General features: G+C 40.8%; 1 protein-coding gene across 1 annotated transcript in view; it reads right to left on the bottom strand.

Moving 5' to 3' along the window:
- Nr1i2 (nuclear receptor subfamily 1 group I member 2) overlaps positions 1-14382 on the bottom strand; it is a 37560-nt gene extending 23178 nt beyond the window's left edge. The window contains exon 1 of the mRNA XM_026395580.2: positions 14198-14382. The gene's annotated coding sequence lies outside the window, so the exon portion shown is untranslated. The remainder of the gene's footprint in view (positions 1-14197) is intronic.
- Positions 14383-14627: the final 245 nt, after the last annotated feature.

Genomic DNA, 14627 nt, shown 5'->3' with positions numbered 1-14627 from the left:
CAAAAAGTAGAGAGAGAGACTCCACTGGCCAGATACAAAATATATGTGCTAAACGCATGCCCCAATTCCCACCTCCTCCAGCCACAGTCTTTCACTTCAGTTAATCCCATCAAGGATTAACTCACTGATTTGGCTTATTCTATAACCCAATCATTTTTCCTCTGAACCTTCTTGTGTTGTCTTATACATGAGCTTTCAGGGGACACCACATCTAAACCATAACAGGTATTAATATCTATAACCCACAAAGAACTCAAAAAACTTGACACTAAAAAAACAGATAACCCAATCAATTAATGAGCAAAAGAACGAAACAGAAACTCTTCAAAGAAGAAACATAAATAGCCCACAAATAAGTGAAAAAATGTTTCACATTTCTAACAATCAGGGAAATGCTGATCAAAACTACACTAACATTTCATCTCACTCTAGTCAAAAGGACAGTGATCAAGAAAATGAACAATAATAAGTGCTGGCAAGGTTATGGGGAGAAAGGTACACTTGTACATTGTTGGTGGGGCTGTAAACTGGTACAACCACTCTGGAAAGCAGTATGGAGATTCCTCAAAAAACTAGGGAAGGAACCACTATAAGACTCAATTATCCTACTCCTTGGTATTTTTCCAAAAGGTCTAAAATAGGCATACTACAGTGATACAGTCACATCAATGTTTATAGCAGTACAATTCATAATAGCTAATTATCAAATCAACCCAGATGCCCATTAATAGATAGAGATTAAGAAATTGTAGTGTATGTATATATGCAATGGAGTTTTACCCAGCCATAAAAAAGGAATGTAATTATGGCATTTGGTGGTAAATGGATGAAAATAGAGAATATCATTCTAAGTAAAATAACCCAAACTTAGAAACTCAAAGATTGAATGTTTTCTTTCATATGCAGAAGCTAAAGTAAAATAAAGGAAAGGGGAGGGAAAGATAGGAAAACATAAAGAACCAATCAAATATAAATTAATAGATGAGTGAAAGGAAGTCTAGTAGAGTAGAGGAAGGAGAATAGGAGAGGGTAGGGAGGACAGGAGGGAAAAGCGGGGGAGATCATGATCTGAAATTGATGTCCATGTGTGTATGAGTTTGTCAGGATGAACCCAACTACTTTGTATAACTATAAAGCTCTAATTAAAAGAAGAAGGGGAAAAAAGAAACTATAAAGATGAATAAACACATGAAAATATACTCAAAAACATTAATTATTAAAGATATACAGAAAGCAACAAAGAAAAACAAACAATAATTAAAAAAAACAGATAACCAGTATTGGTGATAATTTGGGAACAATGAACTCTCGTTCGCTGCTGGTAGGAATGTCAAATAGCTATACCATTTTACAATTTTCAGTTACCTTAAATCCAAACATAAATTTGAACATATTTTGAGTTACTTACAATGTTAAATGTAAATTTGCCTTAGGACCCAGCAACTCTCCTGGAAGTCAGAGGACTTTGTTTTTTGGTACCTGGAGCTGGAGATGAAGTGAGCATCATCTTGTTTTCATTGTCACTGTTAGGTCCCTAAACATTAGTGACTCCATTTTAATGCTGGGACTGCATCTTAACCCAAAACCAAAACTTAGAAACTGCCAAGAAAAAGAAACTTAAGATATCTAGTTCCCATAACCCACCCCCTCCAAGGCCCCTAAATGCAAAAATCTGTTGTTACCCAGCCACCTGCACCCAAGGTCATTTCTCGCTTGCTCTTGTTTGTTGTTAAAAGATACATAAACCTCTATTCAAGTGACTCTGGCTGCTGTACCTTGCAGAAGGGCAGCCTGGCAGATATTCTCTGTCAATAAACCTTTGCTTGAACTCAGGGACATGACTCTCATAGATATTTGCACCAGCTACCCTAACAGTCATGAGGCAGGTTCTGGCCCCACCACTGGTGTTAGACTAACTCACTCCATTCCCTAATCTATCCAATGTCCAGTGTCCATTCAACAAAATGGAAACTGCTAGAAGATTGGTTTTTGCATGGAGAAGAAGAGGAAATGTTGTCATACAGAGACCTGAATGGGCAAGAAGTGAAGGAAGAGGAGGCTGTAAGGCATCCTGCAGGCACACACCATTCTGAAGCTGGCCAGAAGGTGACTCCATGGAGGGGGATTGTGAAGACAATTAAGTTTCTGCTATGAAAGGAGTAAAGAATCTCCAGGAGTAAGTCAGAAGGAAAGGAACGGTGCTCAAAAGGTGAGGAAAGAAGGAAGTGTAGTACAAGACTTGAGAGAACTCAGAGCTGATATATGGAACAAGGAAAGGATGCAGGGACAGGCTTAAAGGGTTAGAATTCAATGTCATCCCTTTGTGGGCCATGACCAACAGGGGGGCAAAGGTTGCACAGAAGCTCAACCCAGAGTTACTTTCAGGGCCCCTACCTTGGTGCTGGGAGAGGAGTCAGCGAGCAATTTCAGGCTCTGGTATGAGACTAAATGAAATCTGTTTCAGTTCCAGGGACCCAGGGTTTCCTGATCAACAGAGGAGTTAGCCAGGGGACATAGCACACTCAGTGTGAATGTTTAAATAATCTCAGATGATTCAATGGGATAGATCATGACTTCAAACTAGAATTTTTAAAAAATCATGGAACACAAAGAGGGGAAGGAATCAAGGTAAAGTGCTGGGAAGAGACTTTGTACCCTGAGGAAAAGTGAGAAAATGGAAGTGAGTGAAGTAAACTTTGGAGTTTTGAGTGAGAGAGTGGAAGAGAGTGGAAGTAAACTTTGGAGTCAAATATTTAGATATTGTATGAGAACAAAGGTGAGTGGTGCTGTGGATACATCTGGGCCAATGGGCCGGGAATCTAGTATAGATAGGGGAAATCCTTAGTGCAAGACAATATAAAATGTTCAGTAGAAGATGCAAGATGCCTGCTAGGTTGGGGAGTTCAGCAGAGATGCATGGGGAAGGGAAAATTCCCACTAGAACAAGAAGAGTGAGCACTAGAACAGGAATGCTCAGTGGGAGGGCAGCCCTGGTCAGGGAGTGGTCATTTGAGAAGAAGGAAGAGAGAAAACTAAGAGAGTGAGGATGGAGTTGTAGATTAGAGTCAAAGGATAGAATGAAAGGCCAAGGAAGAGATTAGCCTTGACCCTCTGGAAGACCCCCTCCCCAGTGGGAGTGGGGAGACAGTGTTAAAAGATAAGAGGGCAGTCAAAGGGGTCCAAGAGAAACCAAAGTGATGGGCTTAATCCTTAGGGTGGCATGAGAAAAGAAGAGTGGCAGCTGATGGACAGGGAAGAAGCACAAAGACAGGCCGATAAGGGCAGTACTGTCCTCATAAACAGCTGACTGGGGGAACCAGAGATTCATGGCCCATGCCAAAGCAGGAGGTTAAGGAGGTCGACAGCATAATAGCTCAGGGACTTTCATTACCCTCTTCTGCCTGCTCTCCTGCTCTCCCTGGCTCACATAGCTTTTCTGTTACTCAGGTTGCCCCTTATAGCCTGCCTGCATTGCACTTTGCCCAGGTAAGGGACTCTTCAGGATCACAGAGAGAAGGCTGGTCGCTGAGACCAAGGTAGTCTCCACTTCTGCCCTTCCCTGGCTCACTTGCTGGCCTGTGTGCTGACTCAACCCCAGTCGGAAGCCAACTCCCTCGCCAGTGGTGTTTGCAAGAGAAATTTCACTGGGTGCTCCGTTTAGTCAATAAGCCAGAAGAGGTACCCTGCTTATGTAGGGTATAAAGCTTACTAATCTGAGGAGTTCTCCTGGAGACCCAGAATTCACAATTGCAAATGCAAAATGAGGGGTCTAAGAGAATATGTATTTGTGAGAACGAATGAGAAAATAAATCATGATAAGTCATAAATATTTAAAAGGACCAGTAACAAACAAAATCCTGAAAAATAGCATAATATTATAGTTATTTGCATGGCATGGCTCTCTACTGTTCCTTGTTGTGTCCTTGTGGTCGGCAGAATAATGATCCCCCAAGATCATAAATCCTCCTAACCCTCCCATCATGTGAATGTGTTTCCTTGTATAGGAAAAGGGACTTTGCAGATGTGATGAGGGTACAAACCTGGAGATGGGAGAGTACCCTGAAGTGCCCAGGGAAACTCAAACTACTCCTGTCAATCTTAAAATCAGAGAAACTTTTCTGGGTTTGTTCAGAAAAAGAGACGTGACATGAAAAGGGGGTCACACGATAAGCTATTGGCTCTGAAAATATAAAAAAGGGCCATGAACCATGGAAGCCAAGGACATCTAAAGGCTGGAAAAGGCAAGGAAGCTGATTCTCACCTGGAGCCTCCAGAGAAAGCCTCCATTGACAGGGATAGTGGGACTGCATGGCCTGCAGGGGACCCTGCCCTCCTCCCTGCTACACATACTCTGCTTTTTTTTGAATACTAGGGATTGGACTCAAGTTTGCTTAACCACTGAGGCACATCTCCAGCTGCTTTTATTTTGAGACCTATTCTTGCTAAGATGCTAGGGCCTTGCTAAGTTGATGAGGCTGGTCTCAAACTTGGGATCCTCTGCCTCAGCCTCCCTAGTCACCAGGCAACTCTGAAGGGGGAAGAGTGGACAATGACAAGAAGAGAAGGGTGGACCACAGGATGGGAGTAAAAGTGAGACCTGCGATTTGGGTAAGAGGTCAATCGAAAAGCTCTTTCTAGGACAGGGATCAGGAAAACTTGTATAGACTAGGGTGGGGCTTCCTCTCCTCCGAGAGAAGAGGGGTGTGTCAGATTAGCTGTCAAAGTTTGTGAGGCAATTGCCTGAGGGCACATATGGTGTTACCTCTGAGTGTCCCCAGCCTTCTGTCTCTGTCCCTGTCCAGGAGACTTAGAAACATGCTCAGCCTGAACTTGACAGAGGACACTGCTCTATAGTTGACCTGCTCCCAACTTTCATCAAAGGGGCCACTGATTGGATCAGGCACCCGAAGAAAAGATCCATAGGCATCCCGGGGCCCAAGAGGGATGGCACATTGATCTCTCCCAAGGACAAGTGATCCAGTAACCCATTCAGATCATCTCCCAGGGAGTCTCAATGTCAGATGCATAGAGAGAGAGCCAAACTAAAGTGCTTGCTGGCTGGACTGCTGCCTAGCCACTGACATATTCAAAGACACTAAAACATTGCTGGAACAAATCAGAAATGAGATCCACAAGTTGTTTGCTTTCGTACTAAAGCAGCCATCACTGTAAGGTAGAGATACTCCTCGACAGTGCAGACTAGACTCCAGAGTGTTTAGGGCACTTCTCTGACTGTCACACAAACCTAAAGACAACTCATTGAAATCAGAAGACAGACCCAGGGACAGAACAGTGTGTGGTGTAGGGCTGTTTACAGAGAATGAGTGGACTATTTTATTATCTAAACACTTAATCATATCTTCTAAGAAGTTACTGAATTTGGAAAATTACACAAAATAAATCACGTATTTTGACCATAAAAAACATGGTACATATTTTTTATTAAAAAGACATCATTTGCCAAACAGCACCTGAAAAATTGTTCGATGTCACTAATCATCAAGGAAACACAAAGCAAAACCACCGTGAAGTATCACTTTACATTCATTAGAATGGCTCTGTCACGAAAACAGAAGATAAAAGGTGTTGGCAATGATGTGGAGAAATCGGAACATTTGTGCTCTGTTCATGGGAATGTAAAATGGTGTGACCACTATTAAAATGGCATAATAGTTCCTAAAAGAATTAAAAGTAGAATTACCATATGATCCAGCAATCACTCTGGGTATGCATATTTTAAAAATTTGAAATCAGCGTCTTAAAGAGATATTAGTACACCCACATTCACAGGCGCATCATTTACAATAGCCAAAAGATGAAAGCAACCCAAATATCCACCAACAGATGAATGAATAAACAAAATATGGTGCATACATATAATGGAATATTATTTAGTTTTGGAAAGGAAGTAAATTCTGTAATAGGCTATAGCAGATGAACCTTGAGGACCTAATACTAAATGAAACAAGCCAACCACAAAAAGACAAAGAGTATTTTACACATGAGGGGTCAACTCACAGGCATAGAAAGTAGAATGGTCAATGGCAGAGGGAAGGAAAATGAGGAGTTGTTTAATGGGTATAGAATTTCAATCTTATCAAATGGAAAAGGCCTGGAGATTTGTTGCAGAGCAATGTAAATATTCTTAACATTACAGCACCCAGTACATTTGAAAATGGTTAAGGTGGTAAAATTTTATGTGTAATTTACCACCATTTTAATTTTTAAAAAATCTCTAAATAGGGGCTGAGGCTATAGCTCAGTGGCAAAATGTTTGCCTAGCATATGTGAGGCACTGGTTCGATCCTCAGCACCACATAAAAAAAATTTAATAAACAAATATATTGTGTGTCCCTCTACAACTAAAAAATATTATTATTTTTTAAATCCCCAAATAAATGTTGATCAAACACTTAAAGAAGGGAAACCAAAAAATAAGCCTGGTTTGAGTATCTACAATCTCAGTCTTGCCTTGAACATGGCGGCCAGAATACACTTAGAGAGAAGGTAGGACAGGAAAGCCATGAGGCCGGGACAGCTGCGTGGAAGCAGAAGCTATGAGGAAGAGATGCAACAGAAAGGAAATGGACAGCAGCCAGAGGAGTTAAAAGCAACCACATAAAGGAATACAAAGAGAGCCATGTTGATGAAGCCACATTTGATCCTGAACAATCTAAGCTTTGAATGATGTTTGAACCCTGTGCGTCTGGGGACTGCACAGTTGAGATTTTTACTTTTCCTCTTTCCCATGTCTGCTTTGCAATTCCCACCGTTCAAGGTAACCTAGAGCCTGGGCTTATATTCCAAGAGAGTGATTCTCCAGCTTTACTATGCCTGCACATCCCCTGGGGAATTTCTTCAAATGCACATGGCCATCTGGCAGGTCTGGAGGTTTTAGGCTCTGAATTTCTGACAAGCTCCCAGTGATGCTGATGGTGCCAAGTCTGCAGTTCACACTTGGAGTACCTAAGAAATCCAACTAACCACACAGAAAACAAGCTACCCAAAAAGGAGGAGAGGAGAATACTGAAAAGAAACAATAAAAAATAAAATTAATTTTTTTTTTAAAAAAAGAACATTTTCCTGGTTCTAGAAGATAGAAGAAATAATCAAGCAGACATGTGAGATGACTCACATCATAAACTGTTGTTTCTAAAGTCAATATACATTTAGTGGTGAGACAATCCCTTCCCAAGAAAAGGTGTGGGGAGGACATGCAGGTATATTTATTCTTCAAATGAGTCACCTCTCAAAGCTTTGAAACCAGCTCACTGAGATTATGGGAAAGGAAGAGTAGGCAACCTGGGGTTGAAGCAACAGAGTCTAGAGAAAGGAGGAAATGGCAAGAAACAAGATCGTAGGGACAGAAACTATTGGAAGCAGCAGGATTATATGTGTTGGAGGGTGCAGATATATAGATACCACACGCACATATATATGTAGATATAAATTGCAGAACTGGCCAGAATGTAAAAAGGGAGAAAGGGGAAAAAAAAGCAAGTAGAGGGAAAACAATGTAAGAACACTGAATATCTAGGAAGTTGACAAGTGCGTCGTATGAAACCGTTGGCTTTGTCCAATGAAAGGAGGTTGGTAAATTCATTACCTCACATTGACATAGGTTTTGTTGTTTACAAAGTGATTTCAAAATCATGACTTTACATAGAGATGCCTTTGAGGCAGACAGAGCAGAGAGTTTACTCCTGGTTGGACAGGGCAGTGCAGGACTTTTTATCTCTTTTACAAATGAGGAAATTAGGGCTCTGAGACAAGTCCAAGTTTATGAAGGCAGGGATGGAACCTTTTTTCTTTTTTTCCCTTTATTCTGATTACTATCATCATCATGAAATTCATCCACATATTTAAAATTCTTTTGAAATGGTTCAAGTATTGTGAACAAAACTCTCCTCCTCCTTGCCCTGGCATGGGGCAGGCCTCCAGAGGAAACATAGAGAGCAAAAATCACAGTTTATGAAATCAAATAGAAGAGGTCAGCTGCTGTGATCAGGTGTCTATAAGTGAAAGTTGGCCTTCCTGGGACTCAGGCATCAGATCTCAGAGGTCAGAAGGCTTGTTACTCCATCTAGATCAGAGATGAGAACTGGCATCCGTTCAAAAGTACACCCTGTACCCCTTCCCAATATTTAACAGGACACAGTGGCTTCTGATTTAACTGTCAATCTCTTACCAGTGAATGTGGACTACTATTAAAGACTATAGTTTGGCTTCTTGTTTGGAATTCATAATGACCTGGAAGAATTATTTTATGCATTACTTAAGAGATCTGGATATGTCTCTTTCTCCAATTTTTAGTTGGAGACTCAGTGTTATTCCAATGTTCAGCAGATGTTCAGAAGGAGTGGTGGTGGATGAGCAGGCATTGGGTAGCAATGAGCTCTTCCCAGTCTCCTTCAATCACACCTAGAAGGACTCGACATGCCCCAATGTGTGTAACGAAGACAAAAAAAGGAAGTCAAGACCAAACTATGTAAAAACATTGAATTTCTAAGCGGTTGACAAGTGAAGCTTTGAAAACTGTTAGTTTTGTCCAATAAAGGGAGAAGATTGGTAAATTCATTAACTCACATTTACACAAGCTTTGTTGTTTATAAAATGATTTTGAAGTCATGATTTTGCATGGAGGTACTTGTGAGGCAGAGCAAGTCTTATTCCCAATTGAGCAGGGTGTGGCAGGACTTCGAGATGAGGAATTTGGGGCTGCACATCCTACACCTGACTTTGATGGCTCAGCATTCACAGCATGGCAATCACATTAAGGATTTGAATTCATGTTGTTTCTATTCCCTGAAGCATTGCTCTTTTTAATGGGAAAATCATGTGTGATGCCTTCCAAGGGTCCTAATGGCTATTGGGTTATCTCTGATTCCATCACACCTGGATGAGCTATCTAAGAGTCCATTCACAATGAAAATTGAAGAAACCAAAACATGTCTCCCCAAAATGTTGAAGATTGTTGGACTGAAGACAATTAAAACTAAGGGAGATGTTCTGCTTCGCTCAGTTTGCCTAAAAACAGGACAATTACTAAGACAAAAGGTCTTTCTCCCTTCCTTCCCCATTTTCCATCCTACAGATAGAATTTAAGTCCTCCTTTACTGGAGAACACTTCTTAGCACTTCTGACACACAAACAGGGCAAAAGGAATATGGGAACATACTTCACTCCTTCCCACAGTTTTCCCATCATTGGAAGCCTGAAACTGTTCGCCCCTTTGCCTTGTTGTTATTCTAAGATGTCACTGTTCTTTGCTGAAATATTAAGGCAGAGTTCCTAGCTACTGCTTTGAGCATCACTTTCCAGAGAGAGTTGCTTTCTTCCTGTGTCATAGACACTACATGTTTATAAATTTGCTTGTTTTTCTCTTGTTAATCTGTCATCTTATTGGACTCTCCCAGCACAATCTCAAGAGGGTTGAAGGGAAAAAACGATTCTTTTTCTCCCATTCAAAAATAAGATGAGGAAATTAATAGATGCTGAAAATTACTTAATAAAACTCAATACCTATTCATGATTTGAAAACTCTTGGTTAGTAAGAAGGAATAGAGGAGAATTTCATTAACTTGACACAGAATTGTTAACAAAAAGTTTTACTATACATCTTATTATAAAAACATTAGAATAAGCTTCATTAGAGTTAAAAATAGAGATTTTATTCCTGGGACTAAGAAGGAGAAAGTGTTTAGAGATATAGCACTGATACAGCACTCCTAAAAATACCAGAGAGTTGTTTTAAATATTGTTTTTACTTCATGACTGAGCTGATAGGAAAGTAAAGGAGGTCTAGAAAGGTCAAAATGTATAAGATATGCTAAGCCAGGGAAGTTAGAAGGGGAGCCAGAGATCCTCCTGGGCTATCTAGACTCCTAGAGGCCTGCAGCCTGGGTGTTGACGGGAGAACAGGAGACACAGCCTGGGGCCTAATGTTGCAGAGGAGGAGGTCAGATCAAGAGCTCAGCATAAGATCAGGTCACCCTAAAGGCTGTCTCCCCAATAGGACTCTCACAGAAAGAGACACAGCAATCCATGTGCTTCTCAGACTTGGTTCTGGATAAAATAGGGGTGAGGGGAATTTCTTTGAAACTTTCTAACAACAAGCCTATTATTAGGTAGGTTTCAGTTAGAATTTATACTCCTTGTGTGGTCAGTAAATCCAAAGTTATGATCGTTCCAGTTGGTAATGTCCCCAGGCTCCTAGCAAAAGCAAATATAAATCTGGAGGGAAGCAGTTTCAACTCCAATATTAAAGAACCGCACAAAGTTTCCAGGAAACATGGGTTCACAGTATGAGATAAAAATGGATTAAAATTGGGTCCATGACAATAATGCCCAACATCTAAGTTTTATGAACCGTACAGTCATACACTGTACAACCCGCAAACTTATGCATCAGCCCTAAGATGATCCTCGGGAGTTAATGCTCAACATTGTACTCAAGGGACAAAAAAGTCAATAAGGAAAAAAAATTTAAGCTAAGAAAGGAAGGAACAAAACTCTCATTGTGCATAGATAATACAGTTGTCCATCCAGAAATTCCAAAGGGATCCCTTCTTCTGCGGGCAGGAGTATGATCTGGGATAAGCACCAACTATTAAAGTCAATTCAGAAAGATAACCAGATAAAATATCAAAAACCCAAAGAGATTTCCTACATATTAGGAAAAAATGTCAATTAGAAAAGACAGAAGCTATAGTGGAAACTGGTTCAGGAAGAGGCAATTAATATGAGTATGGAGTATCCAGAAATAAATGTGTGAGAATTTACTACATGAGACAGGTGACATTTCACGTAAATGTGTAAAAGATGAACTTTTCAATAAATGCTACTGGAATAATTTATTGAAATAAGTTCTAGATGGGTCAAAGAACAATTTTTTTATATTATTTTTTAGTTTTTGGCGGACACAACATCTTTATTCGTATGTGGTGCTGAGGATCGAACCCTGGGCCGCACGCATGCCAGGTGAGCGCGCTACTGCTTGAGCCACATCCCCAGCCCATCAGAGAACAATTTTTTAAATGATAAAATTGTTTTAAAAAAATAATTAAAAAAATAATTTTAAAAAAGCATGCCAAAATACCTTCATAATCTTGGAAGCTGAGAAAGCTTTCTTAAATGAGACACAGAAATAAAATACAAAAGGAGAAAACTGATAGATTCAACAACATCAAAAAAACAACAACAACAACAACAACAATGGTAGAAACTTCTGCAAGAATATGATACAAACAAAAGTTTAAAAACAAGTAAAAATGTTAAATGTGGATTTATGTTTCAAAGGATTAGCATCAAGAATAAATATCAACTGGGTGCAGTGGCGAACGCAGGTAATCCCAGCGGCTCAGGAGGCTGAGGCAGGAGAATCACAAATTCAAAACCAGCCTCAGCAAAAGTGAGGCGCTAAGCAACTAAGTGAGACCCTGTCTCTAAATAAAATACAAAATAGGGCTGGGGATGTGGCTCAGTGGTTGAGTGCCCCTGAGTTCAGTCCCAGTGGTTGAGTGCCCCTGAGTTCAGTCCCTGCCCCTGCCAAAAACATAAATAAATAAATATTAAAACTCCTACAAATGTGTGGAAAAACCCAACATAAGAATGGCTAAGGATATGAACAGACAATTCAAGAAAAGAAAATACAAAGGTTAAGAGTTAAATGAAAAGAATGCTCAACCTCCATAATAATCAGGGAAATTAAGATATTAAAATAATGGGTTGTCATTCTCACTCATCCAAATGGAAAATAATAATTAACTGTTGAATAATCAGCAAGCATTGTTTAGAATGTAGAGGAGCAGGAACCACCTTCCTCTGCCAGTGGGAGTACGATCTGGGATAAGCACTGCGGAGAGCTGCTTGACAGAATCAAGAACTGAACCACACATATGCGGTGGTGCAGTGGTTCAACTTCCCAGTACCTTCTAGAGAAACACTTTCATAGTTGAACAAGCAGACATAAACTGAGATTCATTGTAAATCTGGAAAATTGGAAAAAGCCTAACCATCTATCAAAAAAGGAAATGGTTATATAAACAGACATAAAATGAAGAAGAGTTCTGCATGGATATGTAAGTCTCCAAGTCATGTTGAGAGGAAATGCGGAATGACAATGACGTGACGCCAAATATATTTATTAGTAGATATAAATGCAAAGAAAAGGTCTTGCATTAAACACATCACACTTGCTGCTTTGTCGGGGGCAGGGATTTAGGAGTGGCAGGATGGCCAAAGGAGAATTTTTAGTTTTATACTGCATTTTCATTTTACAAAGAGCATGTAATCATGTATTGTTTTATAATTTAAAAAGTGATTATTGAGTCTGGGGTTGTGGCTCAGGGGTACAGCGCTTGCCTAGCATGCATGAGGCACCAGGTTTGATCACTGGCACCACATTAAAAAAAAAAAATAGAAGAACAACAACAAATAAAATAAAGGTATTGTGTCCATCTATAACTAAAAAGAAAAAAGTGATTATCTACAAAAAATAGTTTAGTCACTTTTGTAGTTGTCTATTATGAATATTCCATAATAACTTAGGATCAAGTCGATTGCATTTAGAGTAGGAGTTGGCGTTTTCTGTGATGAGTTAGGCAGTATATTGCGCTTAAGGAGCCATAGAGTTTCCTTTGCTATTATTCATTTCCGCTGTTGTAGGGCAAAAGCAGCCACACATAGTGCATAAAGAATAAACCTGGCTGTGTTCCAATAAAAGTTTGGGTTTTTTTGTTTGTTTGTTTGTTTTCATACCCGGGATTGAACCCAGGTGCACTTTACCACTGGGCTACATCACCAGCCCTTTTTATTTTTAATTTGAGTCTCACTCCATCAGCCTATTTGGAGATGGTTTCACTAAGGCTGGCCTCAAACTAGCGATCCTGTTGCCTCAGCCTTCCAAGTCGCTGGGGTTACAGGCATAACCTGCACCACCAGGCCCAGCCAATAAAAGTTTATTTATAAAAAAGTTGGGGAGGGTCAGATTTGCCCTGTGAGCCATAGTTTGCCCATTCCTGGCTTAGACTAAGTGTATTATATAACTAAAACATTTCGAAGTATCTTCTTGTACAGAAAAATCCCCTTCCCTATTAACCAATTGATTAAATAAGCCATAGCCTCTAAGGCCTTGCTTAGAATACTTTAGACTCTGGTCATATTGTGGGAGAGCAAACACTCCTCTCTGTGGAGATAATCTAGTCACATTTTCATCTCAGTGGTGAACACTGACCTTCCCAGCAACAGTCACACAGCCATCCATGGAGAAGGGAGGTGTCACAGCTGACTCATCAAATTAGGTTCAGTGGCCTCCTGACTAGTCCCAGATGCAGAATGACTTTAATGCAATGCCCCTGGGTATGGGGAAGGAGGAGGGCCTGGTGGCACTGAACACCTGAATTAAAGAGTGGGTCCTCTGGGAAAAGGTCCTCCTATATAAGCTCAGGTAGAAACTCAGTGGTCCAAAGTCGACTCAGCCACAGGGCTGTGCATGGCTCTGAGGGACCCCTGAATGAGGTGATGAGGTCTTGTGACTGTCATGTTACTGGGCTTGGCCCTGGGGGTGCTGCCGACACTAACTCAGCAAGGCAAGAGAAACTAGGGCAAAGTTGTTCTTGGCCCCCTACATTTTGGAACTAGTGTTTTCTGGATCAGAGGACTCCAGCCCTGTCAAAAAGAGGGGGTTTTCTGTTTATTTGTCTCATGATAATTCAAGCAAAGTTGAGGTTTCCACTGTGATTATTTCTTTAGAAGGTAAGCATGTGCCTAGGGGGTAGGGGCAACAGGGTTCAACATTGAGTGATTTTCTTTTCTTTTTCTTTTTTTTTAAGAGAGAGTGTGTGTGAGAGAGAGAGAGAGAGAGATAATTTTTCAATATTTATTTTCTAGTTTTCGGCGGACACAACATCTTTGTATGTGGTGCTGAGGATCAAACCTGGGTTGCACGCACGCCAGGCGAGCGCGCTACCGCTTGAGCCACATCCCCAGCCCAGCCACATCCCCAGCCCCATTGAGTGATTTTCTACATGTATTTTTTTTTTTTTTTTTACAACCTGGAAATAATGAGATCAGCAAGACCAACATGATTCACAGCTACAATGTTGACCTCAAATGCAAGATCCATTTGTGTTCCCACACACCTTTGGCATGGAGCAGTTCGTCCTCTGTAGAAGAGAAAGAAAAGAAAAAAACATACCTGCTAGGCTGCAACCTGTTTGCTCTGACTTCTCCCTTGGGGTCCACTTTGAACAGTCAGGAGAGCGAAGGATCTAGCAAAAGCTCAACACACCTGAAGCAACTGCCTTGTTATAGACAGGAGGATTGCCTTCCTCTCTTGCATTTCGCAGGAGGGAACGCTGGGCTCTGGGCTCACAGGGAGAGGCTGAGGCTCCTGCTGAAGAAAGGGCAGTGCTTCTCCTTCCCGTGCTGATCTTAGGCTAAAAGGTTCCCGGAAATGAGCTAAACTGTCTCTCGCCTGCCTTTCAGCCCAGGTCCAATGTAGGTTCCAAGTGGCCCCCATTTGGCACTCCTAAGTCCCAAGTCCAGCACTTGAACTAGCAAACCAAGAGATTACCGTATTTACTGTCATTATGTCCCCCTCATTTTTCTTCTCCTGTGTCTTCACT

The sequence above is a fragment of the Urocitellus parryii genome, chromosome 2 (genome assembly GCF_045843805.1).
Source record: "Urocitellus parryii isolate mUroPar1 chromosome 2, mUroPar1.hap1, whole genome shotgun sequence".
NCBI lineage: Eukaryota > Metazoa > Chordata > Mammalia > Rodentia > Sciuridae > Urocitellus > Urocitellus parryii.
This window is presented reverse-complemented; position numbering and strand designations above follow the sequence as displayed.